The following is a 17184-nucleotide window of genomic DNA, read 5'->3' on the forward strand; positions in this document are numbered from 1 at the left end:
GTTTTACATGGGATATCTTAGAAACTAAGAGATATGCAGTTTTTGGACCTATTTTTTTCGATTTCCCAGCTCAAAAACCATAAGAAACAATTGAATTTGTTCCTTAAGTGACCTTCCCAGAATTTCAGAAAGCCTTAATTTACCCGGAGGAACTGAAACTCGGGCGAAATCTTTCACCCTGTATAACTCGCAAACGAAGCGTTTTCGGACCTATGTTTATATGAACTCTTTTCTTATTTTTAGCCTCTAGAATGAGTTGTCAAAGTATTGCCCTATCCACCTGAATCACTCTGTATACATACATGTAAAGAAGTTTATTTTAATAAATTTTCCGCGCTGTACGTAGATAGAATAGTGACCGGCTTACACGATAGAGGAGCTAAGGTTAGAAAAAGCCACGTGTGGATTGAATGTAATCATGTGTCATATAAAGTGAAAATAAATTAATTTACAAAGATTGTTAAAAAAAATTGACACAACAAAGAATAAACTTTAAATATCGTTTCTTTCTTTACAGGTGAGACTTTGCGTAAATAGTGTAAATAAAATTTAGGATTAATGAAATTAAAACTTTGTTTAAAAAGCAACGTGTTTATTTGTTTAAGTCGATTCCTGATAGAAGAAAAATTAAAGATTAATCTTATATATATATAATGTTGACTATAGTGCAAGATTTTTTCTCTAGATAAACAGAAAACTGATTTATCACATTGTTAATTTAGGCCAAGGAAAACAAGATGGTCTCTACGATAATGTGTAAGCAATGTAAATAATAATTATGATGAAGTTAAAATATGTTGTTTTAATAGCACAAAATATTTTACATTCATAAAATAAAGTAATTTAATCCTTTAAATTAAAAATTTATATACCGATCGCTTACGGAATGTTTATAATATAAACAGCAGTAAAATAATGACATTAATTGTAAATTTAATTCGTTTACTTCAATTGCTATTTTAATAAAGAAATTTATAAATATAATACGTAGTATGATAAACAAAAAAAGATAATTTAATGGCAAAATTGTTGTTAATTTTTGCCATATTATAACAAGAAAGAGAAAAGAATTTGTATTATAACAATTATGAAAAGTTATTAAATTTAAATTAATTATTTATTTTGTATATGCAGAATGATACCAAATTGGACGGCAATCTCTGGGAAGATGATTCTACCGCCAAAAATAAGAAAAAAAATTCATATATACGAAGGTTAGAAAACGGTTTGTTAGCAAGTTTCATCTCGCGAAACATTTAGCAGCCCTGCTTTCTGCTCCCTCTGTGAAATTAATCCGTTCTACAATTCTTGGGGTAAAAGTCAAGGGGTAAATTTGGTGCTTCCTAATGATTTTTGTAATGATAGTTCGCAGATCACCTTGGCTAAGTGGTAACGGATCAGCTTTTCATCCGCAAGTCTCGGATTTAAAACCCGGTCAGGCATAGCATTTTCATATATGTATGTCACAAGATTCCATTTTCATATTCCTACGTTCAAGCTTTAAAGCTTCTGTAGTTAATTAAAAAAAAAAAAAAAAAATGTAGTATATATATATATATATATATATATATATATATATATATATATATATATATATATATATATACTTAACTTCTGAAATGACACTGATGGATTATAATAAATCCTTAGCGCCACATTATACTTAACTTCTGAAATGACACTGACAATAATCCACAGATGGATTATACATAATCAATATCACATGATAAATGATATATTATATCACATATCAATATCACATGATTTTCTAAAATATTAAACCTTTTAGTTTGAACAAAATGACATTTCATTTTTTTAAATCGGTTAACAAGTAGTCGAGTTATAGGAGAAAATTGATGTAATTTTGTGTCATAATTATTAGGTGTATTATTGTGAGAATATTATTACTTAATCTGATACTAATTTACAATACTAGAATTAACAATAAATAAAAAGAATATTTATCAAATTGAACGTAAAGTGGAGGATATGAAAACAGACACAAAGTTTTTTTTGTTTACTTTTTTACAAGTAGAATCCCATAAATTATAGCCAGCCTACCATTTTAGAAACACTCTGTATAATGTACATATCAATAGTGTAATAGTATTATATTGTCTACTAATATACTGTTGCTTTACTATTGCATCAGTTAGTAAGCAAATAATAACCCAACATTTTACTGATTGGCAGCAAAGTGACTCATCCATCTCATCCAGCCAAAACTCTCTCTTCTCTCATTTAATACGTGAATTCCAACAAAATAAGGGAATAAATAAGGTAGGCAAAATACATAACTCTCTGCCCGTAGTGAAATTAAAAAAAGCCGACTAATAAAAGTTGTTGCTTTTAATTCAAAATTAATAATTAAATTTTCAAGTCTCCATTCTCCATATATCAACAGAATTTTACTAAATAAAAGTATTGCCTTCTGATAAAAAAAGAACCTTCCCTCTGGAAATATGTAATTTATCAACGTTTTGAGGATACCTAGTACAGAAATATGTAAGTAAAATTTTCTTAAAAGATTTATGTATTTTTTACCATAGACGTATGTTAGACCTGAGTTGCTTTGGTTGTCTTCTGCAATAATTAAAACTGGTTTGATGCCATGTAGAATATATATTAGAGAATTTTATTTTATATATGATTTTATTAAATTTTGGAAGGGAAAAAAAGATAATCGGTAGGGAATGTTTTTAGGAAGTACCTCTCAGAAAGTAACTTTCAGTAAGATATCAGGAAAAAATACGATTTTATGGTTTACTCATGTTTTTCTCTTTATTGAATCTTATCAAAAAGTAATAAAATTGAAAATTCAACTGAAAAAATCCTTACCCTCTAAAAATAACATTTTTTTAAAAGATTTTTTTACGCTTTTTACTGTTTCAACCAACTATTTTTTTTAAATTATTTATTTTTGAAAAAAATTTTGCACAGGGATAATTAGTTAATACGCTCCACTCTTGTTAATGTGTGTTTCACGAATAATTTTCTACAGTTCAAATTAGTAAAATACTTTTTTTTTAAAGAGATTACGAGCTCCACTGCTATGGTCATTAGCCTAAATGGAAATTTTTATTGTAATAAAAAATGCCATGCCTAACAGGGGATTCGAACCACGACCTCTGAATGAAAGACTAAGACGTTACCATTCCGCCACAGAGATCGGCAACTACTTTTTTAGTATTTTATTCTAAATTAAAATTTGAGTAGGGAAAATACTCTATCTCTACCCTTCTCTCTTTCTTATTTTTTAGCCTCCTAGACCACCGTTACGTATTGCTTCAGAGGATGAGATGAAATGGCAATTTTTTTGCGTAAGAAATTGCCATATTATATCGGGATTCGAATCCGGGACCGCCGGATAAACAGCTGAGACGCTACCACCACTCGTAACACGGAGGCCGGAGAAGTGATATATATCACAAGAGCAGGGATATGTTTTTTTATAATTGAACAATCTTTTCTTTTCTTTTTTTTGTTACAGGCCAAAATATTTTTTATTGAGATATTTTTAAATGGATACTACGACACTTTTAAAGAGTGATTGCTTCAACAGAGTTGAATTTGTACAATTTTTGTAATTTTTTAACAGATAAATTAACAAATTTTTTTTAGATAAAAATGAAATTAAGATTTGTAGGTTAAAAATAATTGTCAACCAGGTAATAATAAGTAAAGCTTAAAAATTAAACAATTCGCTGTTCCCTTTTAGGTCAGCAATCTTTTAGGTATAAATTCAACTAACACTAATTTTATACTCGGAGAAATCCTCCATTTTTTTTAATAACAAAAAAAATTTCATGATTTTATTTTATTTGCTGCCGCTTTTTGGACCAAGGCTATGAATAAAATTTCGACATTCAAAACATCTGAACTTACTAATTTTGCGGTGAAAAAAAAACGAAGTATATTTTATACTGTAATAACTGAAACTATAAAATCTCTGCAAGAAAAATCAGATTGATAATTTTTATGAAAAAACTATTAATTAAAAGTACGTATATTGTTTTAAAAATTTGAAATAAAAAACTCTTTTCTTACATCAAGGATCATATATCTGGTACAGTAGAAAGTAGAATAATTTGCTTGATAAAGCACGTAAATAAATTTTTTTTTAAATCGTGTATCTAACTAACAGACGCGCAAGTTCAATCACACACACACACAGACGCGCGCGCGCGCACTGGAATTTTCTAAAAAACCACTTATATACCGGTAAAAGTTAAATAATTATGGATCCGGAGGTCTACAAATGCCATTCTCATCCTCTCACTGTCGCATTTTGCGTGTTTACTTACAATTAGACGTGATGTAATATAATATATATTATGTTACATACATTTATGAACAACATTATAATTATGTGTGAACGTAATTTACATGTTTTTTTTGTTGTTTTACTTTTCCTAGTAAGTTATATTCTACCATCAACTTAGAAAGTCTAATTAAATTATGTTAAATGATTATAAGGATATTTATTTCAAAGTAAACATACTTTGATTAATACAAACTGTTCCAATTATTATTTTTTAATTAATTTAATAACGAATAATGGATAATTAAATTAAGTTAAAATGATGAAAGTTGAGATTATTATTATTACCTACCTCTATTGTTATTATTATTACAAAATTGCAGTACAGTTATTTTCATTAAAGCAAAGAAAAAAAAATTGGTAATTTGCCAAATATAAAGTTGTCATAAATATGAATACGATATAGATATAATGCAACCGTGTTGGCATACGCTTTTTCAAGAATTTATAAATTTTACGTTTATAATATATATATATATATATATATATATATATACACATATTTGTTTATACACTCATAAATGTAGACCTATACTAATCTTTTTTTTTTTTTTAATTTTATGTATCATACCAACTATGATATTTTAAAATTCTCATAAATTTGTTTCTATATAAAGTTAAAAGTTATAGCAAATTGTTATTGAAATAAGTACAAAAATTGAAAGAAAAAATACCAACAGGTTTTTGTTTTTCGATTTTGACCACTTTAGGACCACGTTCCAATCTCAATCAATCACTCTTTTCTCTTTGCTTTTTTCTGTCTTCCCAGAACCTCTTCTTTCTTCGCATGTTATTCTTTGCCTTCTTTCGACCATATTATTTTTATTAGAACAAAAGATCTATCCTGATCTTTTGTTCTTGGAATCTCTATATAATTTTGGTTTTAAAGGTGTCTCTGTTTTTACAATCTTTATCTATTTTATTTTAAAATTTTTTTAACTTTTCAAATTCAGTTTATTTCTGTTTTTCTATTATAAAAGAAAAACAAAATTTGCTTAGTTAATGTGTTTTTACTCGTTCTTTTAAGGTGATAAAGGAACACCAATCTTAGCTTTTTTGAACAGCTTTTAATTGTTTTTTTTTAACTCCGAAATCTTTATAAGTTTAATTTATCTTTATATATATTTAGTTTATAAGTCAACAACTGCTTATAAAAATTAAAGTCATAATATAAAACATTAAACTGAACAAAAGATAAATAACGATCCTGTTGATCGAAAAGAAGTAAAATTCCTTCCTTCCATAAAAAAAAATAAATAAAGAGGTTCTGAATATTTTATAATGATTATTTTTTAATTTTCTATACGACATTTTAGGAGATATATATTTTGAAAAAAATAACAACAAAAACACAAAAAATATTTATCAAAATGTATAATTTTGCATCGACTTTCTGGTTCTCAATAAAATAAATAAATAAACGTATATACAGAATATTACTTGCATCTGTTTTTAAGATAAAAATTTATTTTTACAAACCTTAATAAAGCAGGCAGAAAACGGAACTTTTTCGGGCATTTGTTAAAAATAATTCTTTTTGCTTATATTAATGCCCCGAGTAACTCTCAGACATTATGTCATTTATTACGTAGCACTCTTTATAGTATCCAAGATAGCATAAGTGCATACATATGCATCAACTTGTTAAAAGATAACGAAATAAAAGAATTACATCAGTATTTAAATCCGGTAAAAGTAGTAAATCTGCATTATTTTTAAAATGACCTACTTAAAACTTAAGTAATAACAACAAGTTGCAAAAGTGCACGTTATTAGGTTAAAATTTAATGATAAGTAAAAAGATAAGCAATATTAGTTTAAAAAGACAGAAGGCAAAGTTCCAAAGCGAGTGGTGAGGAATTTTTATCAGTTAATTATCTCTAAGGATAATGAACAAATACCATTTTATTTATTTATTCTTTTTATAAGTAAACTATTAGTATCATAATGTAAGTTATGTTATAACTGGCTTTACATTGTAATGCAAGAGGACAATTAATTTTAAAAAAATATACAGAATTTTACATAATGTAATAAACCTAATACTACAATAATGGAAGATAATGAACTCGACAACAAAAACATTGCTCGACATAGTGGAGCTGTTGCCAGACTGATGTTACCGGTACAGTCAAATGTCTATTTTATAATATAGTGTTGATCATTGAACAGTAAACACATGTTTTTTTAATTTTATTTTTACTTCCTTGTACGAAGTAAAGGAAGTACTTTTATCACGAAAAATTTAGGTTTCCAGGTTTCAACGGAAATATCCATTTTGACCATCCCTGAATCCATTTTGACCGGTTCGGCGTGATGTCTGTACGTACTTATGTATGTACAGCTTGTCCAAGCCGAATTGGCACAGATCGGATCTAGACGAAGGTTGCCTAGCTACCGCGGGGCTACAATGTGCTACTTGTGGAAGACATACGGTATAATAAATTTTACGGTTTATATACAGTATAATTTTTTTTTTACCACTCATATTAACTCGCTCTTGGACTATATATGTGAGATTCACGGTACGGAACTTTTCAGTCGAATTTTAAAGCACTCCGCTTATTCATTCGCTCTGAAATTTTGTATACAGGTTTGCTCCTGATGACAACACAATTTAGCAACATTTTCAAGTCGCTAAGATGCGTTAATTAGTGGAAAAAAAAATTCCCCTTGAACTAATGCAACCTCGTTTACATGCATATTTCCTTAGCGAAAGAGATAACCTAACCTTCTTTTTAAGGTTTTATCTAAACTTTCCGACCGAAGTTTTGAGAAAATTTAGTACTGTTTAACCGGATCCAAATTTTTTGACGAAAATCAATAGTGTGAATTTTTGGTGAGGTTGTCTATCAGGAAGGGGAGAGGGATAAAATACTTAAGATTCTAGGATGTATTGTAGCGGGACTCAGCGGTATATTGCATGATTTTTTTTCGTTTATAAAGAAGTATGATATTGTTTGTTTGAGTGAGACTTGGGTGGATGATGAAAAAACTGAACGATTTGAAAATTTTTTTCAGGAGTATAAAGTTGTATGGATTCCAGCAATTAGAAGTTCACCCTCCGGGTTGGTCTAGTGGTGAACGCGTCTTCCCAAATCAGCTGATTTGGAAGCCGAGAGTTCCAGCGTTCAAGTCCTAGTAAAGCCAGTTATTTTTACACGGACTTGAATACTAGATCGTGGATACCGGTGTTCTTTGGTAGTTGGGTTTCAATTAACCACACATCTCAGGAATGGTCGAACTGAGAATGTACAAGACTACACTTCATTTACATTCATACATATCATCCTCATTCATCCTCTGAAGAATTATCTAAACGGTAGTTACCGGAGGCTAAACAGGAAAAAGAGAGAGAGAGAGAGAGAGAGAGAGAGCAATTAGAAGTTCGAAAATTAGAAGATTACGGAAGGTCTAATGGTGGAATTATACTAGCCTATAAATATAATTGCGGGATTTAAATTGTAGTTTTTTCCAAGCTGTGTGGGGGACAGCGAAGACAGTAAAATGAGATGATTGCTTTGTGTAAGTAATTCAGTTTTCTTAAACAGTAGTGGGACGTGGGAGAACGATTTTAGAAGATTATGGAAAACATTGGTGAAAATTGTTACTTTGTACTATTAGAGGATTTTAATAGTAGAACTGAGGATCGACGGTACTGCCAGGTAAAATAATGGAGAGTGAATGAAATTTAAATGCAATTAGGTGTTCTAAGGATGAGGCGGTTAATATTCGGGAGCGGAAAGTGATGGAATTGTGTGAGAGGTTTGATCTATGTGCGATGAATGAGAGAACAGGGAGTGATGAGAAGGGTGAATGGACTTTTATTGGGGGTATGGGAAGTTCAGTTGTAGATTTATGTTGCATATTAACAATGCTGTTAAGTACAGCTAACGATTTTCAAGTTATTTCCGCAGATTTCTCGGTTTTATATGCTCACTGAAGTTTATCTATTGTAGAGTACAATAGAAACGACCATTTAAAAATTATAATTGTTTTTTGTCCCTGTTACCGAAGCTTTGGTGGTCTGCGGCGGAGACAGAAAGGTAGGGAAGCATGCATTGGAAAATTTAACACGGGACGCGGCTTTGTCTGGGGAAAGTGATCAGGATGGGGAAAAAATTGTAGGTATGATTTATCAGGAAACCGGAGGGAATCTAACAAATAGAGAAAACATTAAAGCATTCGGCAGGCAGAAATGGTTTGACTGGGAATGTCTTAAGTCTACGAAAAAATGGTTTGCTTGTTTAAATTTATATAGACAACTTAATACAGAACAAATGCGCCTTATTTATTTGGAAATAAGAAAGAATTATCATAGTCTCCGTAAAAAAAAGAAATCTGATTTTTTTAAAGGGGGTAAGGGAAAAATTTCTAAGAGTTCGGGATTCACGGAACTTTTGGGAACTAGTTAAAATATTTAAAAAGAGGGGATTTAGATGTATGGAAGAAATTACAGCAAGTGAATGGGTGCAGCATTTTCGCTGTCTATTATCTGTGGGGGCGGGGCTGTTCCAGTCGCATATGCGTTACCGCTTAGACGGATAAAACTTTAGAATCTCCAATCGATGGAATAAAATTAAATGCTGTCTTGCAGAAAGCAAAAGAATATAAAGCCTCGGGTACAGATGGGGCTCCCTTTGAATTTTACAAAGCTGCATTGAAGGATTTCAATAAAATATTGGTTAAATTTTTGAATAATATTTTAGAGACAAGTATCCAGTAATTTTTCAAAAGGAATTATATTCCCGATCAATAAAAAAGATCTGTCGGATGTTAAGAATTACAGAGGTATTTCGTTTATTAATACAATAGCAAAACTATTTTCGGGCGTTTTATTAAACAGGCTAATAAAGTGGCTAGAAGACAATAATATTTTAAATGTTTATTTTAAATATTTAAATGCTATAACTTCCCTAAAGTAAAATATCGAATTCGTTTAAAGTTCCTACTATTCTTTGGGTAAGGGCCTAAAACGTATCTAAGTAAAGTTTTTTGATATCACCAACAGTGGCCCAGAGGGTGGAAAAAATGGGGTTTCGAAGACAACAAAAATAAAGTTAAACCTCCAGTAATAGGCACAATATCGAATCGTTTAAAGTGGTCGCTAGTCCTGTAAACCTTACCTGAAACTTCTGTCTGAAATAATTTTTGATATGATCAACCCTTTCGGCAAGGGATGACCAAAATGTTGCTGAAATTGTAAGATGGGGCTTGTATGCTAAACATGTGAAACCTTTTTTTCACATGCAACCATTGTCGTATTGAGTAAATTTGAAGTTTTTCTTAACTTTAAAGGTGGAAATATTTTCTATCTCCTACTTAGCACCGGTGAAATCAACCTCCGCCTTCCAGCAAGCTGAAAGGGATTTTTTTTCTTTATTCCTCTCATCACGAAAGTTTTATTTGCTTTTAATTAATTCCCTGTGCTTTTGGATGTATCCCATATGCATATGTTTATACAAGTACCAGCATGTATATATGTAGATATTTGTTATAATAATTTTATTTTATTTATTCCAGAAACAACAGATTGATGCCTATTACAGTTTCTTAACGTTAGAACATTTTTTTTTAAGAATAAAAAATTCTAAAGTTGATCAGGATTCAAACCTAAAACCTTTCAGATGAAAAATAGAAACACTACCACACCGCTATGGAGGTTGACTTTTTTTATTATTAGTTTTATAATTTACATTTATATTTTACACGTCAAGACTAGTTCACTGTTTTGTTTCTTATTGAACATTGTAAATGAGCACAAGCCGGTTGAATTTAGTATAAGAAATAAAAATATATAAATAAAATTTCAAACAATTTTAATTTTTTGTTTTTGGATAATATGGTGTGACGATTTTGACAACATTTTATTTTCTCTAAATGCCACTGTGATTAAAGAAATCATTTGATAATTATCCATAAAATAATCGATGGATGAAGCCTTTACTTGATGAAAATCCATCATAACAAAATAAAATGAACAAAATATAAATTACAGAGAGATTTTTTAGTTTGTTTTTAAGGTTGCCTGAGCGTTTTTACTGGTTAGAAATAGTTTTGGGTTTTAAATGTATCTTATATATAAGTGTGTATCATTAACCGATAAAACTTGAATTATTTATTCTTAAAAGAATAATTTTAATTATTTTTTTTATGAATTTTATTATATGTAAGTTTGTTTGTTTATTTTCTTTATATGTAAAGAAGTTTGTTTGTTTTGTATATATTTTTTTTTATTTAATAAAAACCGGTTCAACATTTTCACGGTCTTGTAGATACAAATAAATATATCATTTAAACACAATAAACCCCTCACAGGATAAACAGGTAAAATATTTTTCAAAAACCTTTTTTTTAACTTATCATTTTTCATAAGAAAATAAATTAAAAATCTAGCAAAATTTAGAGTAGGAAAAACTGTGTTAATTTTTTTTAATCATATAACCGAAATTGTAATTATTTGTACAAATCCAACACTAGCAGATAAGAAGGGTAGAAAATATATTTTAAAAAATAAGCCAACGCCTGCTTAAAAAAAACGGAAGTATATCGTATAAAATACAATATATTCATACAAAAAAAGTAATCAATTACTTAAGCGTAACAGTTTGTACGATCTATGCGACACGCTTTTTTTTAATCGCAGATTTTTTGGAAAGTTTTATTTTCAATGATTGCAAGATTATAAAATCCGCGTGTCTAAAATTTCTAAACGAAAAAGAAGTTGAGTTACCATTTTCCAGTATGGTAGCAAAGAGTCACCGGGTTGGTCTAGTGGCGAACGCGTATTCCCAAATCAGCTGATTTAGAAGTCGAGAGTTCCAGCGTTCAAGTCTTAGTAAAGTCAATTAGTTTTACACGGATTTGAATATTAGATCGTGAATACCGGTGTTCTTTGGTGGTGATTGGGTTTCAATCAACCACAAATCTCAGGAATAGTCAAACTGAGACTGTACAAGATTACACTTTATTTACACTCATACATATCATCATCATTCATCCTTTTAAGTATTATCTGAAAGGTAATTACCGGAGGCTAAACAGGAAAAAGAAAGTATGGTAGCAAAACATCTAACACTTTTTTTTACAAACATTCCTCTTAAATATGATGATACATTTGAAAGTTATAAAAATAAAGCAAAATACAAAAAAAAATTAAATCCCAAAATAGCTAAATTTCTTTCCGACTACGGACTACGTCACCATCCCTTCATTTACCGGACACGGCTGTCCTAGCTATCGATGTTAACCCAATTCTAACTGCAAGTAAACTACAATCTTTTCTTTCTTTCTTTTTCCTGTTTAGCCTCCGGTAACTACCGTTTAGATAATTCTTCAGAGGATGAATGAGGATGATATTTATGAGTGTAAATGAAGTGTAGTCTTGTACATTCTCAGTTCGACCATTCCTGAGATGTGTGGTCAATTGAAACCCAACCACCAAAGAACACCGGTATCCACGATCTAGTATTCAAATCCGTGTAAAAATAACTAACTGGCTTTACTAGGACTTGAACGCTGTAACTCTCGACTTCCAAATCAGCTGATTTGGGAAGACGCGTTAACCACTAGACCAACCCGGTGGGTTAAGTAAACTACAATCTGTATTGGGTCAAATCAACTGTGATTTGATAGTCAGTCATCGTTACGGTGTTCTTTGATGGCTGGGTTTCAATTAACCACACTTCTCAGGTGTGGTCGACCTGAGATGTACAAGACTACACTTCATCTATATCATCCTCATTCATCCTCTGAAGTAATACTTTACGGTGGTTCCGGAGGCTAAAAAGAAAAAGAGAGAAGATGGAAGAAAGGTTAATCAAGCGAAGTCGAGTCATGTGACATTCGCAATGAGGAGAGGAGACTGTCCACGGGTCCATCTCGATGGCGTTCTCATACCACGTGCTCAAAGTCTACGGTGTCTTCATATTGATTATCCTCTGACGTGGAATGTCAGTGTAAGAGAAAATAGAAGACAACTGGATATTAAGTTTAAGGAAATTTACTGGCTGCTGAGCAAGAGGTCACAGATTTAACTATCCAACAAACAATTATTGTACACGACGATCTTGAAACCGATTTGAATCTATGGGATCCAGCTTTGGTATACAGCAAGCAGCGGCAACGGCGAGATTATGTAGAGATTACAAAACAAATTACTGAGGAGCATCACAGAGATGCCTTGGTTCGTTAGAAACAGTGAAATCCACCAATATCTTGGTTTACCGTTTGTTCGAAAACAAATACAGCAATTTGGTACAAAATATAAATTAAACAACCAAGTGAACTATTTAGCTATTAACATTCTAGACATTAGCAAAGATATTAGAAGGTTAAACGTCTCCACGTGTTGGACATTGAATTAATATGATTTGAGATGGAACTTCATCAACTTAGTGTTACCTATCATACCATTATTTCACTTCGTTCAATTTTAGTTATTGTTCTTTCATTACTAATTATTATTTTTTTCTCTTTTTTATGAATTCTTATGATGTTTTTATTTTTTGTTGAAATACCATTGCTCTCTGACCTAACCTTTATATATGTACTTACACTGAATATTCTGTATAGGAATACTAGCAGATCCGTCGCGGCTTCGCCCGAACTATATGGTTACTTGCGTTCCTGTCGCGATCAGGGATGTTTAGCCAGTCAAGGCTCGCTTCACTTACCTTTCCCGTCTAACCAGGCAGCTCTGCACCCTGAGCCCCTCTATATCCATTAAATTCATTAAAAAAAACATAAAAACCTATAATTCATAAAAGATTAAAATCATAAAAAACGCATACCTAAACAACCTAAAACTTCTTTTACTGCCGGCCTCCGTGGTGCAAGTGGTAGCGTCTCGGCCTTTCATCCGGAGGTCCCGGGTTCGAATCCCGGTCAGGCATGGGATTTTTACATGCTATAAATCATTCATCTCATCCTCTGAAGCAATGCCTAACGGTGGTCCCGGATTAAAAAAAAAATTTAACTAAATTTAATGTAGTTGTACATATCGAGAGATATCGTCTATATCGATTATCATTGTCTATATCGATCGTTGTCTATGTTAATATTGACTTTCTAAGACAGTTATTATGTGATTAAATTTTTATAAAATCTCAACCCCAACGCCACGTAGCGGGTCCATTTTTCGCAAAAATATTTCTTTTCGTGTAACAAATATATATTCTGAATATGAGCCAAATCGGACCTTCAACTTTTCGAATTATCTCGACCCAGCGCCACCTACCGGGTCCAACTAATTCAGAAACCTTCGCGGGCGTGCGCAAATAACTCACCACAGTTACATCACAATCGGATGAATGTTATAGGAACGCATACGGTATACACAAACAAACAAACATTCATTTTTATATATATAGAAGATTAGTATGTAGCTTTTGAGGAGTTTCGACGAAAGTCTCTCTACATGTGATTGTGTATGTCATAATATTTACTTATTGTTCCTGTAATAGTGTAATGAACTGTAAATTTTATTTTGAAAAAAACAAACTTACATGTAATAAAATTAATAAAAGAAATGAATTTAAGTTATTTGGAAAAAAATAAGTCTTATCGATTAATGATATATTTATTTATTCCCTTACGTTTAGAATGGAAAACCATACCTAACCAGTGATCATTAACAATTAAAATCGCTCAGATAACAATAATAACAAATTATAATCGTAAAAAATTTCTCTGTAATACTATAATAATAGTAATAGTATTTAACTGATTTAATGTTTATAAAAGCAAAACAAGAAAGCGTTCTAAGAATAATTAAAACATTTCTGCAACTACTAAGCAATACTAAATCATTCTTTTATTTTATTTATGGCATATTCGTGTGACACGTTACAATTATCAATCGATCGCCAATTGACCGGAAGAAGGTCAACTAACTAATAATTGTAGATTATTGGATTTTTGTATATAAACCAATAAATTACCTTAAGGGTATAATACTGAGAAGGTGAAAGTGATCAGACAGAAGTAGTAAGAAAAGATATAGATGGCAGTAGTTTAGCTTTCTCCTTGACCAATGTCCCTCTCATATCCCAACCCCTGGTCTTGTAATACTGGGCAGCCGTCCAGTGAATGTATTCTCAATTTAAAGACTAAATGGCGCCTTCCGCAATGATTTTTTTTTCAAAGCTAGTTTTACTTGTAAGCGTTAAATTCAATGAGTATCTGTTGTAAAAAAATAATAATAAATAAAAATGTTTATAAAGTTAAGATTTATATATATATAAAACATATACGCGCAAAGTTGTAATGAATAATCCTATCAATACAAGAGATTAAGCACGACTAAGTTTATTTTATAAATAGCATTACAAACATTTTTCAACATTTTTAAAAACTTGCTTTATACTTTTTAATCATACGTTAATCAAATTATTATCATACATTGCATGCGTTTAATTAGTACGTTAATTTGTATTTCAAGAGATAACATCATATATTGAAATTTCTAATATATTTATAAATTAGCAAACAAATTTTCAATTAAACATTTTCTATACAAAGTAACGAAATAGTGAAGTTATTTCATTTATTTAATTAACCATCACAATTTTCGACAAAAGCTTTTATGAGTTTTTGTAAAAGATTTATCATTCGATCCATCTCTGTTAATGCATCATTATTGCAAGGTTTTCTTCCTGTAACTACATCGAGAGATCTAACTCGGCTAAGGCTGACATACGCTTCAGTAAAGAGCTTTGGAGCCAGATAAATAGATACGGACCCGAGTGAATCGTCAGGAGTTGTTCTCAACATACTGCCCGCCAAAAATCATATATATATATACATATATATGAGTGATGACGAAATGTTGAAAACTCCCGTACCAATTTTTTGTAATTTTTTTATATCAAACGGCTATCGGATTTGTCATCTACGATCCCAAACACCCCGCATACCCGTTTTGCAATCTTTTACATCAACACCCTTAATTTACCCCCATACGAGAGGATGTTTGCAAAATTAATAGTGAAATATTGTATTGTCACCCGACTTTAGTAACTGTGTAAAATTTCATCAGTCGGCAATGTCAGAAAGTATGTTAAATTAAGGATGCAAAATTTGAGGACAAACATGAAAGAAAAACATTATGAGTTAAAGAAAAGCAAGTAAAAAAATTCAATTCCGTCCTGTAATTCCTACAACCTCTCACAGATTCAAATAATTTTTTTACTGAAACAAACACAACATTTAGCAATTGACACTAACATACAAAAAATACATAAAAACTGAGGACCGAAATTCAACATGTCCGATCGCAGCGATTACAGTTTATATATATATATATATATATATATATATACAGACGAGGCGAGTTATCTTTGATGAGGTAGCGACTTCTTTCAACATCAATCATGGTTCTCCCCATTAAATCATCCATAACGAGGTCGGTTTCTGTTTGCGGGATGGGTATCAAGACACGGTCCTCACGCGGCTCGCTACACCATTTAGAACATAGACCAGTTGAATTTTGAGGTACTGAAACCTTAAATCCAATGATACTGGAATCACCTACAGCCCAGATCTTGCTCCGCCAACTTTCACCTGTTTGGCACGCTCAAGAATGCTTCGCGAGGTCATCGATTAGACACAGATTTAGACGTGCAGGAAAGAGTGGAAAAGTTGCTTCGCGACCAACCGAAAACCTTGGAAGGAATATGTAAGCTTATGGATCCCTCGATCAAGTACATCGGCAAGGAAGGTGACTATGTAGAAAAATAATGAACATGTTGAATCCCTACAATATATTGTAATAATTTCTGACTTCTCTTCGTATATACAAATAAATTTTAAAATACCATGCAAAAATTTAAGAATGTATTCTTACACAAATATAAATTCCAATCCGATTATATATTAAATAAACCATATTCCACGTAACTGAAGGCTCCTTCATTTAAACAAATTAATTACACATTTTCTAAAACGCGTGAAATAATTAGCCTCTTTAATAACGGTTGGCAGACGATTGTAAATCGCTATACTAGACCACACTAAAGTTTCACTTTAGTATTACGCCGGTTTGTATGCAACATTAAGGCATGTCTAATGGAGTAACAGTGAAATTTATAATCGTTTTGTATTCTAAAATAAATTTTCAACTCCTACCTTATTATTCAGTAACTGTAACCAATAACTCAAAACAAATTAAAAATAAGCATAATAAATAACGTTTTTGAATCCAGAATTTATGTGATTAATTATTGCAAAATAATTGAGCTCAATTTATTAACTAAAAATAAAATAATAAATAAATAATGCATAAATGTGACTCCGGACAGCTGGACGGCTATCAACAATTAAACCGAGGAACCTGGTCAGGCTAGAAACTCCTACGAATTACGTCATTTAACTAGGTACAGTATTAGAATCAAGCGGAGTTATTCTACAGCAAGTACAAGCGGTTATTAAAGTATATTTCGTACTTAATGATAACCTATTACTTATGTCGAAATGAAAAATTGAATTGAAAATTACGTTTCATTTTAGTGTCAAAACAAAATGAAAAGTTTACTTGTATAAAAAAAGCAGATATAAAAGTTGATCAACTGAACAAATCAAACAACGTTGCGTCACCATGGAATGATTTTAAAAAAATAATTATAAATAAATATTAAAAAATCATTATTTCAACTTTTATATTTTAGGACTGAATATGTAATTTGAATCCGTCAAAATAGAATGTCTCATATCTCTACGAACCGTAGTTAGCGGTAGTGGTGTAGTATAGTATTAGTAGTAGTAGTGGTGGCGGAGAGGTAGCGTTTCGCCCTTTCATCCGAAGATCCCGGGTTCGAATCCCGGACAGACAAGGCATTTTTCATACGGTACAAAATTTCCATTTC

General features: G+C 31.0%; 1 protein-coding gene and 1 long non-coding RNA gene across 3 annotated transcripts in view; one reads left to right on the forward strand and one right to left on the reverse strand.

Annotated features, from left to right (window-relative positions):
- LOC142327840 (uncharacterized) overlaps nucleotides 1-17184 on the forward strand; it is a 145350-nt gene that overhangs the window by 38819 nt on the left and 89347 nt on the right. The window contains exon 1 of one of the 2 annotated variants that reach the window (XM_075371183.1): nucleotides 9965-9983. The exons of the other annotated variant lie outside the window; for it this stretch is intronic. The gene's annotated coding sequence lies outside the window, so the exon portion shown is untranslated. Of the gene's footprint in view, nucleotides 1-9964; nucleotides 9984-17184 lie in introns of those variants that run through there. 2 annotated transcript variants of the gene reach the window in all.
- LOC142327841 (uncharacterized) overlaps nucleotides 1-17184 on the reverse strand; it is a 180756-nt gene that overhangs the window by 22573 nt on the left and 140999 nt on the right. The gene's annotated exons all lie outside the window — the stretch shown is intronic.

Source organism: Lycorma delicatula, chromosome 7 (assembly GCF_047948215.1).
Source record: "Lycorma delicatula isolate Av1 chromosome 7, ASM4794821v1, whole genome shotgun sequence".
Lineage (NCBI taxonomy): Eukaryota > Metazoa > Arthropoda > Insecta > Hemiptera > Fulgoridae > Lycorma > Lycorma delicatula.